Below are 23,306 nucleotides of genomic sequence, written 5' to 3' on the forward strand. Positions count from 1 at the left end.
CTCCATTTTTGCACTCAGGTCTAAGTCTCATGGCCCTCTATCAGAATCCAGAGTTTTGAGAAGATCAGAGAAACTCAAAATTTCGACCAGAAAAAAAAAACGACAGTGGTACCCCTTTCGTTTTTTTTCCGGGTTCAAATTTTGAGTTTCGATATCTCAGCTCTGGAAGGGTCTAGAGGCTCCATTTTTGCACTCAGGTCTAAGTCTCATGGCCCTCTATCAGAATCCAGAGTTTTGAGAAGATCAGAGAAACTCAAAATTTCAACCCGAAAAAAAAAACGACAGTGGTACCCCTTTCGTTTTTTTTCCGGGTCGAAATTTTGAGTTTCGATATCTCAGCTCTGGAAGGGTCTAGAGGCTCCTTTTTTGCACTCAGGTCTAAGTCTCATGGCCCTCTATCAGAATCCAGAGTTTTGAGAAGATCAGAGAAACTCAAAATTTCGACCCGAAAAAAAAAAACGACAGTGGTACCCCTTTCGTTTTTTTTTTTCGGGTCGAAATTTTGAGTTTCGATATCTCAGCTCTGGAAGGGTCTACAGCCTTTATTTTTGCACTCAGGTCTAAGTCTCATTGCCCTCTATCAGAATCCAGAGTTTTGAGAAGATCAGAGAAACTCAAAATTTCGACCCGAAAAAAAAACGACAGTGGTACCCCTTTCGTTTTTTTTCTGGGTTCAAATTTTGAGTTTCGATATCTCAGCTCTTGAAGGGTCTAGAAGCTCCATTTTTGCACTCAGGTCTAAGTCTCATGGCCCTCTATCAGAATCCAGAGTTTTGAGAAGATCAGAGAAACTCAAAATTTCGACCAGAAAAAAAAACGACAGTGGTACCCCTTTCGTTTTTTTTTTCGGGTCGAAATTTTGAGTTTCGATATCTCAGCTCTGGAAGGGTCTACAGCCTTTATTTTTGCACTCAGGTCTAAGTCTCATTGCCCTCTATCAGAATCCAGAGTTTTGAGAAGATCAGAGAAACTCAAAATGTCGACCCGAAAAAAAAACGACAGTGGTACCCCTTTCGTTTTTTTTCTGGGTTCAAATTTTGAGTTTCGATATCTCAGCTCTTGAAGGGTCTAGAAGCTCCATTTTTGCACTCAGGTCTAAGTCTCATGGCCCTCTATCAGAATCCAGAGTTTTGAGAAGATCAGAGAAACTCAAAATTTCGACCAGAAAAAAAAACGACAGTGGTACCTCTTTCGTTTTTTTTCCGGGTTCAAATTTTGAGTTTCGATATCTCAGCTTTTGAAGGGTCTAGAGGCTCCATTTTTGCACTCAGGTCTAAGTCTCATGGCCCTCTATCAGAATCCAGAGTTTTGAGAAGATCAGAGAAACTCAAAATTTTGACCCGAAAAAAAAACGACAGTGGTACCCCTTTCGTTTTTTTTCTGGGTTCAAATTTTGAGTTTCGATATCTCAGCTCTTGAAGGGTCTAGAAGCTCCATTTTTGCACTCAGGTCTAAGTCTCATGGCCCTCTATCAGAATCCAGAGTTTTGAGAAGATCAGAGAAACTCAAAATTTCGACCAGAAAAAAAAAACGACAGTGGTACCCCTTTCGTTTTTTTTCCGGGTCGAAATTTTGAGTTTCGATATCTCAGCTCTGGAAGGGTCTAGAAGCTCCATTTTTGCACTCAGGTCTAAGTCTCATGGCCCTCTATCAGAATCCAGAGTTTTGAGATGATCAGAGAAACTCAAAATTTCGACCCGAAAAAAAAACGACAGTGGTACCCCTTTCGTTTTTTTTCCGGGTTCAAATTTTGAGTTTCGATATCTCAGCTTTTGAAGGGTGTAGAGGCTCCATTTTTGCACTCAGGTCTAAGTCTCATGGCCCTCTATCAGAATCCAGAGTTTTGAGAAGATCAGAGAAACTCAAAATTTTGACCCGAAAAAAAAACGACAGTGGTACCCCTTTCGTTTTTTTTCTGGGTTCAAATTTTGAGTTTCGATATCTCAGCTCTTGAAGGGTCTAGAAGCTCCATTTTTGCACTCAGGTCTAAGTCTCATGGCCCTCTATCAGAATCCAGAGTTTTGAGAAGATCAGAGAAACTCAAAATTTCGACCAGAAAAAAAAAACGACAGTGGTACCCCTTTCGTTTTTTTTCCGGGTTCAAATTTTGAGTTTCAATATCTCAGCTCTGGAAGGGTCTAGAGGCTCCTTTTTTGCACTCAGGTCTAAGTCTCATGGCCCTCTATCAGAATCCAGAGTTTTGAGAAGATCAGAGAAACTCAAAATTTCAACCCGAAAAAAAAAACGACAGTGGTACCCCTTTCGTTTTTTTTCCGGGTCGACATTTTGAGTTTCGATATCTCAGCTCTGGAAGGGTCTAGAGGCTCCTTTTTTGCACTCAGGTCTAAGTCTCATGGCCCTCTATCAGAATCCAGAGTTTTGAGAAGATCAGAGAAACTCAAAATTTCAACCCGAAAAAAAAAACGACAGTGGTACCCCTTTCGTTTTTTTTCCGGGTCGAAATTTTGAGTTTCGATATCTCTGCTCTGGAAGGGTCTAGAGGCTCCTTTTTTGCACTCAGGTCTAAGTCTCATGGCCCTCTATCAGAATCCAGAGTTTTGAGAAGATCAGAGAAACTCAAAATTTCGACCCGAAAAAAAAAACGACAGTGGTACCCCTTTCATTTTTTTTTTGATTCGAAATTTTGAGTTTCGATATCTCAGCTCTGGAAGGGTCTAGAGCCTTCATTTTTGCACTCAGGTCTAAGTCTCATGGCCCTCTATCAGAATCCAGAGTTTTGAGAAGATCAGAGAAACTCAAAATTTTGACCCGAAAAAAAAAACGACAGTGGTACCCCTTTCGTTTTTTTTTTTCGGGTCGAAATTTTGAGTTTCGATATCTCAGCTCTGGAAGGGTCTAGAGCCTTTATTTTTGCACTCAGGTCTAAGTCTCATGGCCCTCTATCAGAATCCAGAGTTTTGAGAAGATCAGAGAAACTCAAAATTTCGACCCGAAAAAAAAAAACGACAGTGGTACCCCTTTCGTTTTTTTTCTGGGTTCAAATTTTGAGTTTCGATATCTCAGCTCTTGAAGGGTCTAGAAGCTCCATTTTTGCACTCAGGTCTAAGTCTCATGGCCCTCTATCAGAATCCAGAGTTTTGAGAAGATCAGAGAAACTCAAAATTTCGACCAGAAAAAAAAAACGACAGTGGTACCCCTTTCGTTTTTTTTCCGGGTTCAAATTTTGAGTTTCAATATCTTAGCTCTGGAAGGGTCTAGAGGCTCCTTTTTTGCACTCAGGTCTAAGTCTCATGGCCCTCTATCAGAATCCAGAGTTTTGAGAAGATCAGAGAAACTCAAAATTTCAACCCGAAAAAAAAAACGAAAGTGGTACCCCTTTCGTTTTTTTTCCGGGTCGACATTTTGAGTTTCGATATCTCAGCTCTGGAAGGGTCTAGAGGCTCCTTTTTTGCACTCAGGTCTAAGTCTCATGGCCCTCTATCAGAATCCAGAGTTTTGAGAAGATCAGAGAAACTCAAAATTTCAACCCGAAAAAAAAAACGACAGTGGTACCCCTTTCGTTTTTTTTCCGGGTCGAAATTTTGAGTTTCGATATCTCTGCTCTGGAAGGGTCTAGAGGCTCCTTTTTTGCACTCAGGTCTAAGTCTCATGGCCCTCTATCAGAATCCAGAGTTTTGAGAAGATCAGAGAAACTCAAAATTTCGACCCGAAAAAAAAAACGACAGTGGTACCCCTTTCATTTTTTTTTTTATTCGAAATTTTGAGTTTCGATATCTCAGCTCTGGAAGGGTCTAGAGCCTTCATTTTTGCACTCAGGTCTAAGTCTCATGGCCCTCTATCAGAATCCAGAGTTTTGAGAAGATCAGAGAAACTCAAAATTTTGACCCGAAAAAAAAAAACGACAGTGGTACCCCTTTCGTTTTTTTTTTTCGGGTCGAAATTTTGAGTTTCGATATCTCAGCTCTGGAAGGGTCTAGAGCCTTTATTTTTGCACTCAGGTCTAAGTCTCATGGCCCTCTATCAGAATCCAGAGTTTTGAGAAGATCAGAGAAACTCAAAATTTCGACCCGAAAAAAAAAAACGACAGTGGTACCCCTTTCGTTTTTTTTCTGGGTTCAAATTTTGAGTTTCGATATCTCAGCTCTTGAAGGGTCTAGAAGCTCCATTTTTGCACTCAGGTCTAAGTCTCATGGCCCTCTATCAGAATCCAGAGTTTTGAGAAGATCAGAGAAACTCAAAATTTCAACCCGAAAAAAAAAACGACAGTGGTACCCCTTTCGTTTTTTTTCCGGGTCGAAATTTTGAGTTTCGATATCTCAGCTCTGGAAGGGTCTAGAAGCTCCATTTTTGTACTCAGGTCTAAGTCTCATGGCCCTCTATCAGAATCCAGAGTTTTGAGATGATCAGAGAAACTCAAAATTTCGACCAGAAAAAAAAACGACAGTGGTACCCCTTTCGTTTTTTTTTCCGGGTTCAAATTTTGAGTTTCGATATCTCAGCTTTTGAAGGGTGTAGAGGCTTCATTTTTGCACTCAGGTCTAAGTCTCATGGCCCTCTATCAGAATCCAGAGTTTTGAGAAGATCAGAGAAACTCAAAATTTTGACCCGAAAAAAAAACGACAGTGGTACCCCTTTCGTTTTTTTTCTGGGTTAAAATTTTGAGTTTCGATATCTCAGCTCTTGAAGGGTCTAGAAGCTCCATTTTTGCACTCAGGTCTAAGTCTCATGGCCCTCTATCAGAATCCAGAGTTTTGAGAAGATCAGAGAAACTCAAAATTTCGACCAGAAAAAAAAAACGACAGTGGTACCCCTTTCGTTTTTTTTCCGGGTTCAAATTTTGAGTTTCAATATCTTAGCTCTGGAAGGGTCTAGAGGCTCCTTTTTTGCACTCAGGTCTAAGTCTCATGGCCCTCTATCAGAATCCAGAGTTTTGAGAAGATCAGAGAAACTCAAAATTTCAACCCGAAAAAAAAAACGACAGTGGTACCCCTTTCGTTTTTTTTCCGGGTCGACATTTTGAGTTTCGATATCTCAGCTCTGGAAGGGTCTAGAGGCTCCTTTTTTGCACTCAGGTCTAAGTCTCATGGCCCTCTATCAGAATCCAGAGTTTTGAGAAGATCAGAGAAACGAATCGGTTACCTAACGTAACCTCGGTTCTCTCTAGATGAGGGAACGAGTATTGCGTAAGCTAGCTTACGCTACGGGAAAGATTCATCTTTGCTGAGAAGTTGAAGCCAAAAAATTATTCCATAATTTTGTAATCATTGTCAACGCAGTCTCTTCTGAGGCAGACCATGAGCGGGCTAGCTAGCGGCTCATTGGTTCGCTCAGAGAGAATGCACGAACCTATGGGAGAGCGGCGCTGAGTCCGCGGCCAATGAGCGGACGGCGCTCGCTTACTGCGTCACAGCCCGCCAAAAGGGGCGTGGCTACAGTGTATAAAGGTCGCTCTCCCAGCTCGTTCGTTGATTCTGTAGCATGAAGCGAAACGCTAATGGCGCAAGCACGGCCGGGAACGCAATACTCGTTCCCTCATCTAGAGAGAACCGAGGTTACGTTAGGTAACCGATTCGTTCTCTTACGAGAGGTTCTCTCGTATTGCTTAAGCTAGCTTACGCTACGGGAACACCTGGTCAACGCCGTGCGCGCTAAGTAACCACTAAGCATCCCAGGGGAACACCGGGGGAATCTATAAGTGGATGAAGATAATACGGCGGCCAGCATAGCGGCCGTTACTATCTAGTGCAAAAACGCCCAAGGCGGCCGGCGAAGGCGGGCCGTGATGTGAGGGCTAATGCATAAGCACATAGGGGAACACAAGGGGTGAGCCGGTGTGATGGAACTCCCGATAGTGCGGCTTCTATAGGAGGGCTGTGAGTACTAGACCGCCAGAATCTTAGCCTGTAAGGCTGGAACTTCCAAGTTGTAAAATCTGACAAAGGTGGAGGGGGAGGCCCATCCCGCAGCCACACAAATGTCGTGAATGGAAATCCCGCAGGACCATGCCCACGATGAGGCCATGCCTCTGGTGGAATGAGCCCTGATGCCCAGAGGGCAAGGCAGGTCTTTAGCGGCATAAGCAGAGGCAATCGCGTCTACTATCCACCTGGATAGGGTCTGTTTCGAGGCGGCTAGTCCCTTGGTGCGGCCACCGAACGACACAAACAGCTGCTCCGAGCGTCTGAACGCGGCAACGCGTGTAGTGTACACTCTGATAGCCCGAACCGGGCAGAGGCGGTCAGCGTCACGTTCGCTATCGGATGCAGGCAGCGCCGATAGAGAGATGACTTGCGCCCTGAAAGGGGTACCAATCGCTTTTGGAACATAACCGTGTCTAGGCTTTAGAATGACTATGGAGTCACTCGGTCCAAACTCTAGGCACGCGGCGCTTGAAGACAGCGCGTGAATGTCCCCCACACGTTTTACTGAGGCGAGAGCCGTCAGAAGAACGGTTTTTAACGAGAGGTATTTTAGCTCCACGGACTCAAGTGGTTCAAACGGTGGGGCTTTCAGAGCTTCTAGAACTATAGAAAGATCCCAGACCGGCACCGTAGGGGGGCGAGGGGGGTTCATCCTTCTGGCTCCCCTGAGGAAGCGGATGATTAGCTCGTCTTTGCCCAGAGACTGGGCGCGCCGGGGTTCAGCGAACGCCGCGACGGCTGCCACGTAAACCTTAAGAGTGGATGGGGACCTGCCCTTATCCAGCATCTCCTGAAGGAACACAAGCAAAGACGAAACCTCGCACGTCCGTGGGTCCAAATTCTTGTCGGTGCACCATTTAGAGAACACAGACCATTTTGCAGCATAGAGCTTTCTGGTAGAATCCGCTCTGGCGTGTTTGATCGTGTTCAAAACCCCTTCTGGCAGTTCGACGCGTAGTCGTTGGTCACCCATGCATGAAGCGCCCAGCGCTGTGGATGGGGATGCCAGATCGAGCCGCGGGCTTGCGTGAGGAGATCTGCTCTGATTGGAATGGGCCACGGGGCTGTCTGTGACAGCCGCGTTAGCTCCGGGAACCAAATCTGATTCTCCCAGCGCGGGGCTATAAGGAGCACCGAGTGGCGTGAGTCCCTGATTCTCTGAATGACCTGCGGTAGCAGAGAAATCGGGGGAAAAGCATAGAGCGGGCGGCGGGGCCAATCCTGGGCTAGCGCGTCCTCGCTCTTTGAAAAGAATATTGGGCAGTGAGCGTTCTCTTCTGACGCGAAAAGATCTATCTCCGCTCTGCCGAATAGGCGCCACAGTGTTTGGACTGTTTGAGTGTGCAGGGACCATTCTCCGGGGGAGACCAGGTTCCTGGACAGCCTGTCTGGACCGTCGTTCAGATGGCCCGGCACGTGCGTCGCTCTGAGCGATAGCAGGTGACTCTGGGACCACAATAGGATGCGGCGTGTCAGATGAAAGAGATTCTTGGATCTGACGCCGCCCTGACGGTTGATGTATGATACCACGGCCATATTGTCAGAGCGAATCAGGACGTGGTGACCGTTTATGCGCGGGAGGAAGCACAGCAGCGCGTTCTCGACCGCGATCATTTCCAGACAGTTTATGTGTAAGGAACTCTCGTGGCTCGACCACTGGCCGGCGGCCGGTGAGCCCTCGCAAACCGCTCCCCAACCCGAGTTGGATGCGTCTGTCGAGATGACTTTCCGGCGAGAGAATGTTCCCATGGTAACGCCCCTCTGAAACCACTCGCTTGCTGCCCATGGCTGCAGTGCAGTGATACAAGTCTGAGTAATCCTGATCATCTGGCGGCCCGTCGTCCACTCGCGGTGGGATACGCGGCTCTTTAACCAGAATTGAAGGGGGCGCATGTGCAGAAGACCCAGCTGTAGCACAGCGGAGGCTGAAGCCATATGACCCAGCATCCTCTGAAGCGATTTCAGGGATGTAAGGGTACCCATCTGAAACGAGGCGGCTAGGCGCTGAACACGGCGCGCGCGCTGTGTGGATAAGCGAGCCGTCATCGTGATAGAGTTCAAATCTATTCCGAGGAACGAAATAGTTTGACTGGGCTGGAGAGAGCTCTTTGTCCAGTTGACAGAGAGTCCCAGCGCTTCCAGATGGATGAGGAGAACTGTGCGGTGCGACAGCAGCTCCGTCTGGGAATCTGCTAGAATCAGCCAGTCGTCCAGATAATTCAGTATGCGCAGCCCCTGACTTCGCAGGGGAGCGAGCGCTGTATCCATGCACTTCGTGAACGTACGGGGTGCTAAGGATAGGCCGAACGGGAGAACGGCATACTGGTAAACTTGGCCCTCGAAGGCGAAACGTAGGAATGGCCTGTGATGAGGGTTTATCTGGATCTGAAAATAGGCGTCTTTCAGGTCTAGAGAGATGAACCAGTCCCTCTGGCGGACGTGCGCGAGGAGTTTCCTGACTGTGAGCATTTTGAACGGTCTCTTCATGAGCGCTTTGTTCAAAGCCCTGAGATCTAAGATCGGCCTGAGGCCGCCGTCTTTCTTGGGGACCAGAAAGTAACGGCCGTAAAACCCCGACTCGATCATAGATGGCGGGACTCTCTCTATAGCGCCCTTCTGCAGTAGCTTGGCTATTTCTAAGCGAAGCGTGTTCATAGCAGCCGGGCTGACAGTGGATTCGAGCCGCACGCGCGAGCGTGGCGGGCGGCGACGAAACTGTAATCGATAACCATTCTTTATTATGCTTAAAACCCACGGGGAGATGCCGGGGATGGCTTCCCACGCTTTGTAGCATACGGCTAGTGGTTGAATGGCGATTTCGCCCTGATTGCTGCACATTGCGGGCTGGACACTGGTTGTGGGCTCGCTTATAATGTGGAAGGCAACGGGACTTACACTCAGAGAGGAGTTTAAGGGCCTTGAGACAGAGCGGGCAGAGGGGGGACACGCGCACGGGCTGGTGGGCGTGCTTATGTTCTCTGCTGCTGGAGCGGAAAGTGCACGCTCCGTGAGAATGGGCTCTGCGAGAGACCCTGGGCATAGAGTGCTTGTGTGTGTACGTGAGCACATGGTTGTGGGCACAATTTTTACACTTGAGGCTTTTATGCTCTTTTTGTGAACTCTCTGGGTAGCCGTGAAAACGGCTTTTAGTCGCTCGCAAGCGGGCAGGGAAACCGGCTTGTTTGTGGCGGTAAACACTACTGTAGTCAGCGGTGAGACGGGGACTAACAGAGGGCGAAGCTTTGACGGTGGTCCGGCCGCAGCGGGAGAACGCCGTCTTTTTCTCAGCTGTGCTAGGCAGACTTCTGTTGATCAGGCTTCAGCGTGATCTTGGGTCGAGGCCCCCGGGGAGGAGGCTGTCTGCGGCGGCTGTCTGAGCGAGAGCGAGGGCGGCCGCCCTGTCTACGCTGGGGCTGCTGAGCTTGCTGAGGCGGGCGCTGCTGTGTGGTTCTGGCAGGCGGCTCGTGAGAACGGCCCGTCGAAGAACTCGAGCGGCGGGGCAGGAACAAGTTCATGGCCTGAGTCGCTTTTTGAACCTCGGAGAAGCGGTCAACGATGCCCGTGACGGCGGATCCGAAGAGCCCGGTAGGGGAGATGGGCGCGTTGAGGAACGCGGCTCGTTCTGACTCTCCCATGTCGGTAAGCGTGAGCCATAAGTGTCTCTCGGCGACACAGAGGGCGGCCATGCATCTCCCAAGAGCTTGTGCGGCGGCTTTAGTGGCGCGAAGGGAAAGATCCGTAGCGCTTCTCAGATCCGAAAGGACGGGCGGTTGCCTCCCGCTGCTCGCCATTTCACACAAGATGTCGCTCTGGAGCACCTGGAGGACAGACATCGAATGCAGCGCTGAAGCGGCCTGACCGGCGGCAGAATAGGCGCGGGCATGAAAGTTAGAGGTCGCTCTGCACGCTTTAGAGGGAAGCGTATGAGCAGACCGCCATCTAGCAGAGGGCGGGCAGAGATGAGCGGCGACCGAGTCCTCGACGGGTGGCATGGCAGTATAACCCTTCTCGGCAGCTCCGTCCACTGAGCGCAGCGAAGCGGACACATCAGAGCGATTACGGGCCGAGAGAGGAGCATTCCAGGACTTCGTGAGCTCGCTGTGAAGCTCCGGCAGGAAGGGTGCAGCCCGGCTGCAGGCGGGGGTCTAAGTCTCATGGCCCTCTATCAGAATCCAGAGTTTTGAGAAGATCAGAGAAACTCAAAATTTTGACCCGAAAAAAAAAAACGACAGTGGTACCCCTTTCGTTTTTTTTTTTTCGGGTCGAAATTTTGAGTTTCGATATCTCAGCTCTGGAAGGGTCTAGAGCCTTTATTTTTGCACTCAGGTCTAAGTCTCATGGCCCTCTATCAGAATCCAGAGTTTTGAGAAGATCAGAGAAACTCAAAATTTCGACCCGAAAAAAAAAAACGACAGTGGTACCCCTTTGGTTTTTTTTCTGGGTTCAAATTTTGAGTTTCGATATCTCAGCTCTTGAAGGGTCTAGAAGCTCCATTTTTGCACTCAGGTCTAAGTCTCATGGCCCTCTATCAGAATCCAGAGTTTTGAGAAGATCAGAGAAACTGAAAAATTTCGACCAGAAAAAAAAAAACGACAGTGGTACCCCTTTCGTTTTTTTTCCGGGTTCAAATTTTGAGTTTCGATATCTCAGCTCTGGAAGGGTCTAGAGGCTCCATTTTTGCACTCAGGTCTAAGACTCATGGCCCTCTATCAGAATCCAGAGTTTTGAGAAGATCAGAGAAACTCAAAATTTCAACCCGAAAAAAAAAACGACAGTGGTACCCCTTTCGTTTTTTTTCCGGGTCGAAATTTTGAGTTTCGATATCTCAGCTCTGGAAGGGTCTAGAGGCTCCTTTTTTGCACTCAGGTCTAAGTCTCATGGCCCTCTATCAGAATCCAGAGTTTTGAGAAGATCAGAGAAACTCAAAATTTCGACCCGAAAAAAAAAAACGACAGTGGTACCCCTTTGGTTTTTTTTCTGGGTTCAAATTTTGAGTTTCGATATCTCAGCTCTTGAAGGGTCTAGAAGCTCCATTTTTGCACTCAGGTCTAAGTCTCATGGCCCTCTATCAGAATCCAGAGTTTTGAGAAGATCAGAGAAACTCAAAATTTCGACCAGAAAAAAAAAAACGACAGTGGTACCCCTTTCGTTTTTTTTCCGGGTTCAAATTTTGAGTTTCGATATCTCAGCTTTTGAAGGATGTAGAGGCTCCATTTTTGCACTCAGGTCTAAGTCTCATGGCCCTCTATCAGAATCCAGAGTTTTGAGAAGATCAGAGAAACTCAAAATTTTGACCCGAAAAAAAAACGACAGTGGTACCCCTTTCGTTTTTTTTCTGGGTTCAAATTTTGAGTTTCGATATCTCAGCTCTTGAAGGGTCTAGAAGCTCCATTTTTGCACTCAGGTCTAAGTCTCATGGCCCTCTATCAGAATCCAGAGTTTTGAGAAGATCAGAGAAACTCAAAATTTCGACCAGAAAAAAAAAACGACAGTGGTACCCCTTTCGTTTTTTTTCCGGGTTCAAATTTTGAGTTTCAATATCTCAGCTCTGGAAGGGTCTAGAGGCTCCTTTTTTGCACTCAGGTCTAAGTCTCATGGCCCTCTATCAGAATCCAGAGTTTTGAGAAGATCAGAGAAACTCAAAATTTCAACCCGAAAAAAAAAACGACAGTGGTACCCCTTTCGTTTTTTTTCCGGGTCGACATTTTGAGTTTCGATATCTCAGCTCTGGAAGGGTCTAGAGGCTCCTTTTTTGCACTCAGGTCTAAGTCTCATGGCCCTCTATCAGAATCCAGAGTTTTGAGAAGATCAGAGAAACTCAAAATTTCAACCCGAAAAAAAAAACGACAGTGGTACCCCTTTCGTTTTTTTTCCGGGTCGAAATTTTGAGTTTCGATATCTCTGCTCTGGAAGGGTCTAGAGGCTCCTTTTTTGCACTCAGGTCTAAGTCTCATGGCCCTCTATCAGAATCCAGAGTTTTGAGAAGATCAGAGAAACTCAAAATTTCGACCCGAAAAAAAAAACGACAGTGGTACCCCTTTCATTTTTTTTTTGATTCGAAATTTTGAGTTTCGATATCTCAGCTCTGGAAGGGTCTAGAGCCTTCATTTTTGCACTCAGGTCTAAGTCTCATGGCCCTCTATCAGAATCCAGAGTTTTGAGAAGATCAGAGAAACTCAAAATTTTGACCCGAAAAAAAAAAACGACAGTGGTACCCCTTTCGTTTTTTTTTTTCGGGTCGAAATTTTGAGTTTCGATATCTCAGCTCTGGAAGGGTCTAGAGCCTTTATTTTTGCACTCAGGTCTAAGTCTCATGGCCCTCTATCAGAATCCAGAGTTTTGAGAAGATCAGAGAAACTCAAAATTTCGACCCGAAAAAAAAAAACGACAGTGGTACCCCTTTCGTTTTTTTTCTGGGTTCAAATTTTGAGTTTCGATATCTCAGCTCTTGAAGGGTCTAGAAGCTCCATTTTTGCACTCAGGTCTAAGTCTCATGGCCCTCTATCAGAATCCAGAGTTTTGAGAAGATCAGAGAAACTCAAAATTTCGACCAGAAAAAAAAAAACGACAGTGGTACCCCTTTCGTTTTTTTTCCGGGTTCAAATTTTGAGTTTCGATATCTCAGCTCTGGAAGGGTCTAGAGGCTCCATTTTTGCACTCAGGTCTAAGACTCATGGCCCTCTATCAGAATCCAGAGTTTTGAGAAGATCAGAGAAACTCAAAATTTCAACCCGAAAAAAAAAACGACAGTGGTACCCCTTTCGTTTTTTTTCCGGGTCGAAATTTTGAGTTTCGATATCTCAGCTCTGGAAGGGTCTAGAGGCTCCTTTTTTGCACTCAGGTCTAAGTCTCATGGCCCTCTATCAGAATCCAGAGTTTTGAGAAGATCAGAGAAACTCAAAATTTCGACCCGAAAAAAAAAAAACGACAGTGGTACCCCTTTCGTTTTTTTTTTCGGGTCGAAATTTTGAGTTTCGATATCTCAGCTCTGGAATGGTCTACAGCCTTTATTTTTGCACTCAGGTCTAAGTCTCATGGCCCTCTATCAGAATCCAGAGTTTTGAGAAGATCAGAGAAAGTCAAAATTTCAACCCGAAAAAAAAAACGACAGTGGTACCCCTTTCGTTTTTTTTCCGGGTCGAAATTTTGAGTTTCGATATCTCTGCTCTGGAAGGGTCTAGAGGCTCCTTTTTTGCACTCAGGTCTAAGTCTCATGGCCCTCTATCAGAATCCAGAGTTTTGAGAAGATCAGAGAAACTCAAAATTTCGACCCGAAAAAAAAAACGACAGTGGTACCCCTTTCATTTTTTTTTGATTCGAAATTTTGAGTTTCGATATCTCAGCTCTGGAAGGGTCTAGAGCCTTCATTTTTGCACTCAGGTCTAAGTCTCATGGCCCTCTATCAGAATCCAGAGTTTTGAGAAGATCAGAGAAACTCAAAATTTTGACCCGAAAAAAAAAACGACAGTGGTACCCCTTTCGTTTTTTTTTCGGGTCGAAATTTTGAGTTTCGATATCTCAGCTCTGGAAGGGTCTAGAGCCTTTATTTTTGCACTCAGGTCTAAGTCTCATGGCCCTCTATCAGAATCCAGAGTTTTGAGAAGATCAGAGAAACTCAAAATTTCGACCCGAAAAAAAAAAAACGACAGTGGTACCCCTTTCGTTTTTTTTCTGGGTTCAAATTTTGAGTTTCAATATCTGAGCTCTGGAAGGGTCTAGAGCCTCCATTTTGCACTCAGGTCTAAGTCTCATGGCCCTCTATCAGAATCCAGAGTTTTGAGAAGATCAGAGAAACTCAAAATTTCAACCCGAAAAAAAAAACGACAGTGGTACCCCTTTCGTTTTTTTTCCGGGTCGAAATTTTGAGTTTCGATATCTCAGCTCTGGAAGGGTCTAGAAGCTCCATTTTTGCACTCAGGTCTAAGTCTCATGGCCCTCTATCAGAATCCAGAGTTTTGAGATGATCAGAGAAACTCAAAATTTCGACCAGAAAAAAAAACGACAGTGGTACCCCTTTCGTTTTTTTTCCGGGTTCAAATTTTGAGTTTCGATATCTCAGCTTTTGAAGGGTGTAGAGGCTCCATTTTTGCACTCAGGTCTAAGTCTCATGGCCCTCTATCAGAATCCAGAGTTTTGAGAAGATCAGAGAAACTCAAAATTTTGACCCGAAAAAAAAACGACAGTGGTACCCCTTTCGTTTTTTTTCTGGGTTCAAATTTTGAGTTTCGATATCTCAGCTCTTGAAGGGTCTAGAAGCTCCATTTTTGCACTCAGGTCTAAGTCTCATGGCCCTCTATCAGAATCCAGAGTTTTGAGAAGATCAGAGAAACTCAAAATTTCGACCAGAAAAAAAAAACGACAGTGGTACCCCTTTCGTTTTTTTTCCGGGTTCAAATTTTGAGTTTCAATATCTCAGCTCTGGAAGGGTCTAGAGGCTCCTTTTTTGCACTCAGGTCTAAGTCTCATGGCCCTCTATCAGAATCCAGAGTTTTGAGAAGATCAGAGAAACTCAAAATTTCAACCCGAAAAAAAAAAACGACAGTGGTACCCCTTTCGTTTTTTTTCCGGGTCGACATTTTGAGTTTCGATATCTCAGCTCTGGAAGGGTCTAGAGGCTCCTTTTTTGCACTCAGGTCTAAGTCTCATGGCCCTCTATCAGAATCCAGAGTTTTGAGAAGATCAGAGAAACTCAAAATTTCGACCCGAAAAAAAAAACGACAGTGGTACCCCTTTCGTTTTTTTTTTCGGGTCGAAATTTTGAGTTTCGATATCTCAGCTGTGGAAAAGTCTAGAGCCTTTATTTTTGCACTCAGGTCTAAGTCTCATGGCCCTCTATCAGAATCCAGAGTTTCAAGAAGATCAGAGAAACTCAAAATTTCAACCCGAAAAAAAAAAAACGACAGTGGTACCCCTTTCGTTTTTTTTTCGGATCGAAATTTTGAGTTTCGATATCTCAGCTCTGGAAGGGTCTAGAGCCTTTATTTTTGCACTCAGGTCTAAGTCTCATGGCCCTCTATCAGAATCCAGAATTTTGAGAAGATCAGAGAGACTCAAAATTTCAACCCGAAAAAAAAAACGACAGTGGTACCCCTTTCGGTTTTTTTTCGGGTCGAAATTTTGAGTTTCGATATCTCAGCTCTTGAAGGGTCTAGAAGCTCCATTTTTGCACTCAGGTCTAAGTCTCATGGCCCTCTATCAGAATCCAGAGTTTTGAGAAGATCAGAGAAACTCAAAATTTCGACCAGAAAAAAAAAACGACAGTGGTACCCCTTTCGTTTTTTTTCCGGGTTCAAATTTTGAGTTTCAATATCTCAGCTCTGGAAGGGTCTAGAGGCTCCTTTTTTGCACTCAGGTCTAAGTCTCATGGCCCTCTATCAGAATCCAGAGTTTTGAGAAGATCAGAGAAACTCAAAATTTCAACCCGAAAAAAAAAAACGACAGTGGTACCCCTTTCGTTTTTTTTCCGGGTCGACATTTTGAGTTTCGATATCTCAGCTCTGGAAGGGTCTAGAGGCTCCTTTTTTGCACTCAGGTCTAAGTCTCATGGCCCTCTATCAGAATCCAGAGTTTTGAGAAGATCAGAGAAACTCAAAATTTCGACCCGAAAAAAAAAACGACAGTGGTACCCCTTTCGTTTTTTTTTCGGGTCGAAATTTTGAGTTTCGATATCTCAGCTGTGGAAAAGTCTAGAGCCTTTATTTTTGCACTCAGGTCTAAGTCTCATGGCCCTCTATCAGAATCCAGAGTTTCAAGAAGATCAGAGAAACTCAAAATTTCAACCCGAAAAAAAAAAAACGACAGTGGTACCCCTTTCGTTTTTTTTTTCGGATCGAAATTTTGAGTTTCGATATCTCAGCTCTGGAAGGGTCTAGAGCCTTTATTTTTGCACTCAGGTCTAAGTCTCATGGCCCTCTATCAGAATCCAGAATTTTGAGAAGATCAGAGAGACTCAAAATTTCAACCCGAAAAAAAAAACGACAGTGGTACCCCTTTCGGTTTTTTTTCGGGTCGAAATTTTGAGTTTCGATATTTCAACTCTGGAAGGGTCTAGAGCCTCCATTTTTGCACTCAGGTTTAAGTCTCATGGCCCTCTATCAGAATCCAGAATTTCAAGAAGATCAGAGAAACTCAAAATTTAAACCCGAAAAAAAAAACGACAGTGGTACCCCTTTCGTTTTTTTTTCGGGTCGAAATTTTGAATTTCGATATCTCAGCTCTGGAAGGGTCTAGAGCCTTAATTTTTGCACTCAGGTCTAAGTCTCATGGCCCTCTATCAGAATCCAGAGTTTTGAGAAGATCAGAGAAACTAAAAATTTCGACCCGAAAAAAAAAACGACAGTGGTACCCCTTTCATTTTTTTTTTGGTTCGAAATTTTGAGTTTCGATATCTCAGCTCTGGAAGGGTCTAGAGCCTTCATTTTTGCACTCAGGTCTAAGTCGCATGGCCCTCTATCAGAATCCAGAGTTTTGAGAAGATCAGAGAAACTCAAAATTTCGACCCGAGAAAAAAAAAACGACAGTGGTACCCCTTTCGTTTTTTTTTCGGGTCGAAATTTTGAGTTTCGATATCTCAGCTCTGGAAGGGTCTAGAGCCTTCATTTTGCACTCAGGTCTAAGTCTCATGGCCCTCTATCAGAATCCAGAGTTTTGAGAAGATCAGAGAAACTCACATTTTCAACCCGAAAAAAAAACGACAGTGGTACCCCTTTCGTTTTTTTTCCGGGTCGAAATTTTGAGTTTCGATATCTCAGCTCTGGAAGGGTCTAGAGCCTTTATTTTTGCACTCAGGTCTAAGTCTCATGGCCCTCTATCAGAATCCAGAGTTTTGAGAAGATCAGAGAAACTCAAAATTTCGACCCGAAAAAAAAAAACGACAGTGGTACCCCTTTCGTTTTTTTTCTGGGTTCAAATTTTGAGTTTCAATATCTGAGCTCTGGAAGGGTCTAGAGCCTCCATTTTGCACTCAGGTCTAAGTCTCATGGCCCTCTATCAGAATCCAGAGTTTTGAGAAGATCAGAGAAACTCAAAATTTCAACCCGAAAAAAATACGACAGTGGTACCCCTTTCGTTTTTTTTTTTTGGTTCGAAATTTTTAAATTCAATGTCTCAGCTCTGGAAGGGTCTAGAGCCTTCATTTTTGCACTCAGGTCTAAGTCTCATGGCCCTCTATCAGAATCCAGAGTTTTGAGAAGATCAGAGAAACTCAAAATTTCGACCCCAAAAAAAAAAAACGACAGTGGTATCCCTTTCGTTTTTTTTCGGGTCGAAATTTTGAGTTTCGATATTTCAACTCTGGAAGGGTCTAGAGCCTCCATTTTTGCACTCAGGACTAAGTCTCATGGCCCTCTGTCAGAATCCAGAATTTCAAGAAGATCAGAGAAACTCAAAATTTCGACCCGAAAAAAAAAAACGACAGTGGTACCCCTTTCGTTTTTTTTTCGGGTCGAAATTTTGAGTTTCGATATCTCAGCTGTGGAAAAGTCTAGAGCCTTTATTTTTGCACTCAGGTCTAAGTCTCATGGCCCTCTATCAGAATCCAGAGTTTCAAGAAGATCAGAGAAACTCAAAATTTCAACCCGAAAAAAAAAAAACGACAGTGGTACCCCTTTCGTTTTTTTTTCGGATCGAAATTTTGAGTTTCGATATCTCAGCTCTGGAAGGGTCTAGAGCCTTTATTTTTGCACTCAGGTCTAAGTCTCATGGCCCTCTATCAGAATCCAGAATTTTGAGAAGATCAGAGAAACTCAAAATTTAAACCCGAAAAAAAAAACGACAGTGGTACCCCTTTCGTTTTTTTTTCGGGTCGAAATTTTGAATTTCGATATCTCAGCTCTGGAAGGGTCAAGAGCCTTAATTTTTGCACTCAGGTCTAAGTCTCATGGCCCTCTATCAGAATCCAGAGTTTTGAGAAGATCAGAGAAACTAAAAATTTCGACCCGAAAAAAAAAACGACAGTGGTACCCCTTTCATTTTTTTTTTGGTTCGAAATTTTGAGTTTCGATATCTCAGCTCTGGAAGGGTCTAGAGCCTTCATTTTTGCACTCAGGTCTAAGTCGCATGGCCCTCTATCAGATTCCAGAGTTTTGAGAAGATCAGAGAAACTCAAAATTTCGACCCGAGAAAAAAAAAACGACAGTGGTACCCCTTTCGTTTTTTTTTCGGGTCGAAATTTTGAGTTTCGATATCTCAGCTCTGGAAGGGTCTAGAGCCTTCATTTTGCACTCAGTTCTAAGTCTCATGGCCCTCTATCAGAATCCAGAGTTTTGAGAAGATCAGAGAAACTCAAAATTTCGACCCGAGAAAAAAAAACGACAGTGGTACCCCTTTCGTTTTTTTTTCGGGTCGAAATTTTGAGTTTCGATATCTCAGCTCTGGAAGGGTCTAGAGCCTTTATTTTTGCACTCAGGTCTAAGTCTCATGGCCCTCTATCAGAATCCAGAGTTTTGAGAAGATCAGAGAAACTCAAAATTTCGACCAGAAAAAAAAAACGACAGTGGTACCCCTTTCGTTTTTTTTCCGGGTTCAAATTTTGAGTTTCGATATCTCAGCTCTGGAAGGGTCTAGAGGCTCCATTTTTGCACTCATGTCTAAGTCTCATGGCCCTCTATCAGAATCCAGAGTTTTGAGAAGATCAGAGAAACTCACATTTTCAACCCGAAAAAAAAACGACAGTGGTACCCCTTTCGTTTTTTTTCCGGGTCGAAATTTTGAGTTTCGATATCTCAGCTCTGGAAGGGTCTAGAGGCTCCTTTTTTTGCACTCAGGTCTAAGTCTCATGGCCCTCTATCAGAATCCAGAGTTTTGAGAAGATCAGAGAAACTCAAAATTTCAACCCGAAAAAAAAAAACGACAGTGGTACCCCTTTCGTTTTTTTTTTGGGTCGAAATTTTGAGTTTCGATATCTCAGCTCTGGAAGGGTCTAGAGCCTTTATTCTTGCACTCAGGTCTAAGTCTCATTGCCCTCTATCAGAATCCAGAGTTTTGAGAAGATCAGAGAAACTCAAAATTTCGACCCGAAAAAAAAAAAAACGACAGTGGTACCCCTTTCGTTTTTTTTTTTCGGGTCGAAATTTTGAGTTTCGATATTTCAACTCTGGAAGGGTCTAGAGCCTCCATTTTTGCACTCAGGTCTAAGTCTCATGGCCCTCTATCAGAATCCAGAATTTCAAGAAGATCAGAGAAACTCAAAATTTCAACCCGAAAAAAAAACCGACAGTGGTACCCCTTTCGTTTTTGTTTTTTTTCGGGTTGAAATTTTGAGTTTCGATATCTCAGCTGTGGAAGAGTCTAGAGCCTTTATTTTTGCACTCAGGTCTAAGTCTCATGGCCCTCTATCAGAATCCAGAGTTTTGAGAAGATCAGAAAAACTAAAAATTTCGACCCGAAAAAAAAAACGACAGTGGTACCCCTTTCGTTTTTTTTTCGGATCGAAATTTTGAGTTTCGATATCTCAGCTCTGGAAGGGTCTAGAGCCTTTATTTTTGCACTCAGGTCTAAGTCTCATGGCCCTCTATCAGAATCCAGAATTTTGAGAAGATCAGAGAAACTCAAAATTTAAACCCGAAAAAAAAAAACGACAGTGGTACCCCTTTCGTTTTTTTTTCGGGTCGAAATTTTGAATTTCGATATCTCAGCTCTGGAAGGGTCAAGAGCCTTAATTTTTGCACTCAGGTCTAAGTCTCATGGCCCTCTATCAGAATCCAGAGTTTTGAGAAGATCAGAGAAACTAAAAATTTCGACCCGAAAAAAAAAACGACAGTGGTACCCCTTTCATTTTTTTTTTGGTTCGAAATTTTGAGTTTCGATATCTCAGCTCTGGAAGGGTCTAGAGCCTTCATTTTTGCACTCAGGTCTAAGTCGCATGGCCCTCTATCAGAATCCAGAGTTTTGAGAAGATCAGAGAAACTCAAAATTTCGACCCGAGAAAAAAAAAACGACAGTGGTACCCCTTTCATTTTTTTTCGGGTCGAAATTTTGAGTTTCGATATCTCAGCTCTGGAAGGGTCTAGAGCCTTCATTTTGCACTCAGGTCTAAGTCTCATGGCCCTCTATCAGAATCCAGAGTTTTGAGAAGATCAGAGAAACTCAAAATTTCGACCCGAGAAAAAAAAACGACAGTGGTACCCCTTTCGTTTTTTTTTCGGGTCGAAATTTTGAGTTTCGATATCTCAGCTCTGGAAGGGTCTAGAGCCTTTATTTTTGCACTCAGGTCTAAGTCTCATGGCCCTCTATCAGAATCCAGAGTTTTGAGAAGATCAGAGAAACTCAAAATTTCGACCAGAAAAAAAAAACGACAGTGGTACCCCTTTCGTTTTTTTTCCGGGTTCAAATTTTGAGTTTCGATATCTCAGCTCTGGAAGGGTCTAGAGGCTCCATTTTTGCACTCATGTCTAAGTCTCATGGCCCTCTATCAGAATCCAGAGTTTTGAGAAGATCAGAGAAACTCACATTTTCAACCCGAAAAAAAAAACGACAGTGGTACCCCTTTCGTTTTTTTTCCGGGTCGAAATTTTGAGTTTCGATATCTCAGCTCTGGAAGGGTCTAGAGGCTCCTTTTTTTGCACTCAGGTCTAAGTCTCATGGCCCTCTATCAGAATCCAGAGTTTTGAGAAGATCAGAGAAACTCAAAATTTCAACCCGAAAAAAAAAACGACAGTGGTACCCCTTTCGTTTTTTTTTTCGGGTCGAAATTTTGAGTTTCGATATTTCAACTCTGGAAGGGTCTAGAGCCTCCATTTTTGCACTCAGGTCTAAGTCTCATGGCCCTCTATCAGAATCCAGAATTTCAAGAAGATCAGAGAAACTCAAAATTTCAACCCGAAAAAAAAAACGACAGTGGTACCCCTTTCGTTTTTGTTTTTTTTCGGGTTGAAATTTTGAGTTTCGATATCTCAGCTGTGGAAGAGTCTAGAGCCTTTATTTTTGCACTCAGGTCTAAGTCTCATGGCCCTCTATCAGAATCCAGAGTTTTGAGAAGATCAGAAAAACTAAAAATTTCGACCCGAAAAAAAAAACGACAGTGGTACCCCTTTCGTTTTTTTTTTGGTTCGAAATTTTGAGTTTCGATATCTCAGCTCTGGAAGGGTCTAGAGCCTTTATTTTTGCACTCAGGTCTAAGTCTCATGGCCCTCTATCAGAATCCAGAGTTTTGAGAAGATCAGAGAAACTCAAAATTTCAACCCGAAAAAAAAAAACGACAGTGGTACCCCTTTCGTTTTTTTTCGGGTCGAAATTTTGAGTTTCGATATCTCAGCTCTGGAAGGGTCTAGAGCCTTTATTTTTGCACTCAGGTGTAAGTCTCATGGCCCTCTATCAGAATCCAGAGTTTCAAGAAGATCGGAGAAACTCAAAATTTCGACCCGAAAAAAAAAAAAAAACGACAGTGGTACCCCTTTCGTTTTTTTTTTTTTTTTCGGGTCGAAATTTTGAGTTTCGATATCTCAGCTGTGGAAGAGTCTAGAGCCTTTATTTTTGCACTCAGGTCTAAGTCTCATGGCCCTCTATCAGAATCCAGAGTTTCAAGAAGATCAGAGAAACTCAAAATTTCGACCCGAAAAAAAAAAAAACGACAGTGGCACCCCTTTCGTTTTTTTTTTTTTTGTCGGGTCGAAATTTTGAGTTTCGATATTTTTGATATATTGAGGAACATTTAAGTTGGATTAAAAGTGAGTTAACACATCAACCTCAGCATGTAAATGCAGTGTTGAGCTCGTAATGTGAATCTTGTCTGTATGTTACAGGGACAGGAGAACACGCGTGTGTTTATCCGGTGGAGAGAGGCTCATGATGCTGAATGCTGTCATGAAAGGCTTTGAGTGAGTACACTACAGAAATGTATAACAAAATCTATTAAATCTTAAGTTGTAGTTTATTTGAATTATTGTAAATTCAAGTAAAGAAATTACAACACATTTCTGATTCTGGATTTCTGTGCATTTGCTGCAGAGCTTTTGTGGTGGAGCAGGACCTGCAAGGAAAGATGATGGCAGCATTTGTTTTAGGGATTTTCCTCAAATATAAAGTAAGGTTATTTTTAATACATAAATCAAATGACATTGTGTGTTAAAATGACTGCTTTTGTATAATGTTTGTGCATTTTTGTAGGATCTGAAATGTCTGCAGACTGGTGTGAGCACTGAGGATGAGGAGCCCAGAGCTGAATCCTGGAAGTGGTGCCATGGATGAGACCCTCCATCTCTCCACCTGCCTTTAAGAGACCCTCCATCTCTCCACCTGCCCTTATTGCCTCAGATTGTGAAGCGCAGCGCAGCAACAACCTCTGGGATGAAGGCACAGTCCCCTGTGGTGAATTCATCAGAATAAAGCCGCAGAATGGGAACCGCTGAGTCGGCAGTAGGATATGGTGTTCAGCGGCTGTAAATACATGCTTGTAGTTTGAATATAGCTTTGTTTCATGTGTTGTTGACTGACTTGTGTATGCATTTGTTTATTGTGATGATTACTTTTATTTGTTCTTTTACACATTTAATAATTTTTCTTATTGTTGTCAGTATATAAAATGTAATTATTTCATTAATGTATGCATTAATTCATCGATTGACTGACAATTGAGGTGTTTCACTGCATTTATCAATATAAATGTATTCATGCATAACTGTCATATAACAAAACAAATGACATATTGCTTGTTATATTAAATTATATTTTTAGTATATAAAAAAGTTATATAATTAAGTATTGGTCAGCATTTAATATTATTATTTTGTTTAAGTTTTGGGGTGGGCTAACAATGCATTTCATTCTGAGGTAATATTATTTTTAAGGAGTGATACTTACATTTTTCGAGTATAAAATCAACAGTTTTCTCCAAAAGAGATCTTGTGCTGCCCGTCTGCTTTGTGCAGACATTACAAACGCAGAGGAAAACTGTTCTAGGTTGTGCTGTCGAGTCACTGATGTTATGAAGTGTTAGTACACCTGTCGCTCATATAATTTAAACTTATAAACTTATTACATACAAGATCATGGAAAGATACCGTAACAGTCATAATGACAAAACAGAAAACATAAAGATCATTGGTTTGTGTACATCATAATATGACATCATAATATAATATTTATACACAGGAAAAAGGAACAATAACAAGGCTAAATATCTTTAAATAGTTCTTCATAATACATACAAAATGTTGTGTTGTTATAAGTCTGAGGGACGAAACGAGGTAAATTCATCAAGAAAAGGAGGAAAACTTAAAGGAGAAACTTTTTGGGTATAAAATAAAGAAATTAACAACATATATTCAAGAGGTGACGATTTTGGGGTTTCTTAATAAAAAAAAAAACATCGTTATAAGAATAACACTGTGGGTCACATTAGTAGGGTTTAAAATATAACAACTTAAATCAACCTTAAATGTATACACAAAATAAATGGGCAGCTGTTTCTTGAACAATACCACAACA

General features: G+C 43.3%; 1 long non-coding RNA gene across 2 annotated transcripts in view; it reads left to right on the top strand.

The window, feature by feature from the left end:
* The window catches only part of LOC148982010 (uncharacterized), a 131,613-nt gene extending 109,147 nt beyond the window's left edge, over positions 1-22,466 (top strand). Inside the window, exons 2-4 of one of the 2 annotated variants that reach the window (XR_016150670.1) lie at positions 21,623-21,697; positions 21,828-21,903; positions 21,987-22,466. This is a non-coding gene — a long non-coding RNA (uncharacterized LOC148982010). Of the gene's footprint in view, positions 1-21,526; positions 21,698-21,827; positions 21,904-21,986 lie in introns of those variants that run through there. The other variant, XR_016150669.1, reaches the window with a different exon arrangement.
* Positions 22,467-23,306: the final 840 nt, after the last annotated feature.

The sequence above is a fragment of the Pimephales promelas genome, chromosome 3 (assembly GCF_988280905.1).
Source record: "Pimephales promelas chromosome 3, fPimPro1.hap1.1, whole genome shotgun sequence".
NCBI lineage: Eukaryota > Metazoa > Chordata > Actinopteri > Cypriniformes > Leuciscidae > Pimephales > Pimephales promelas.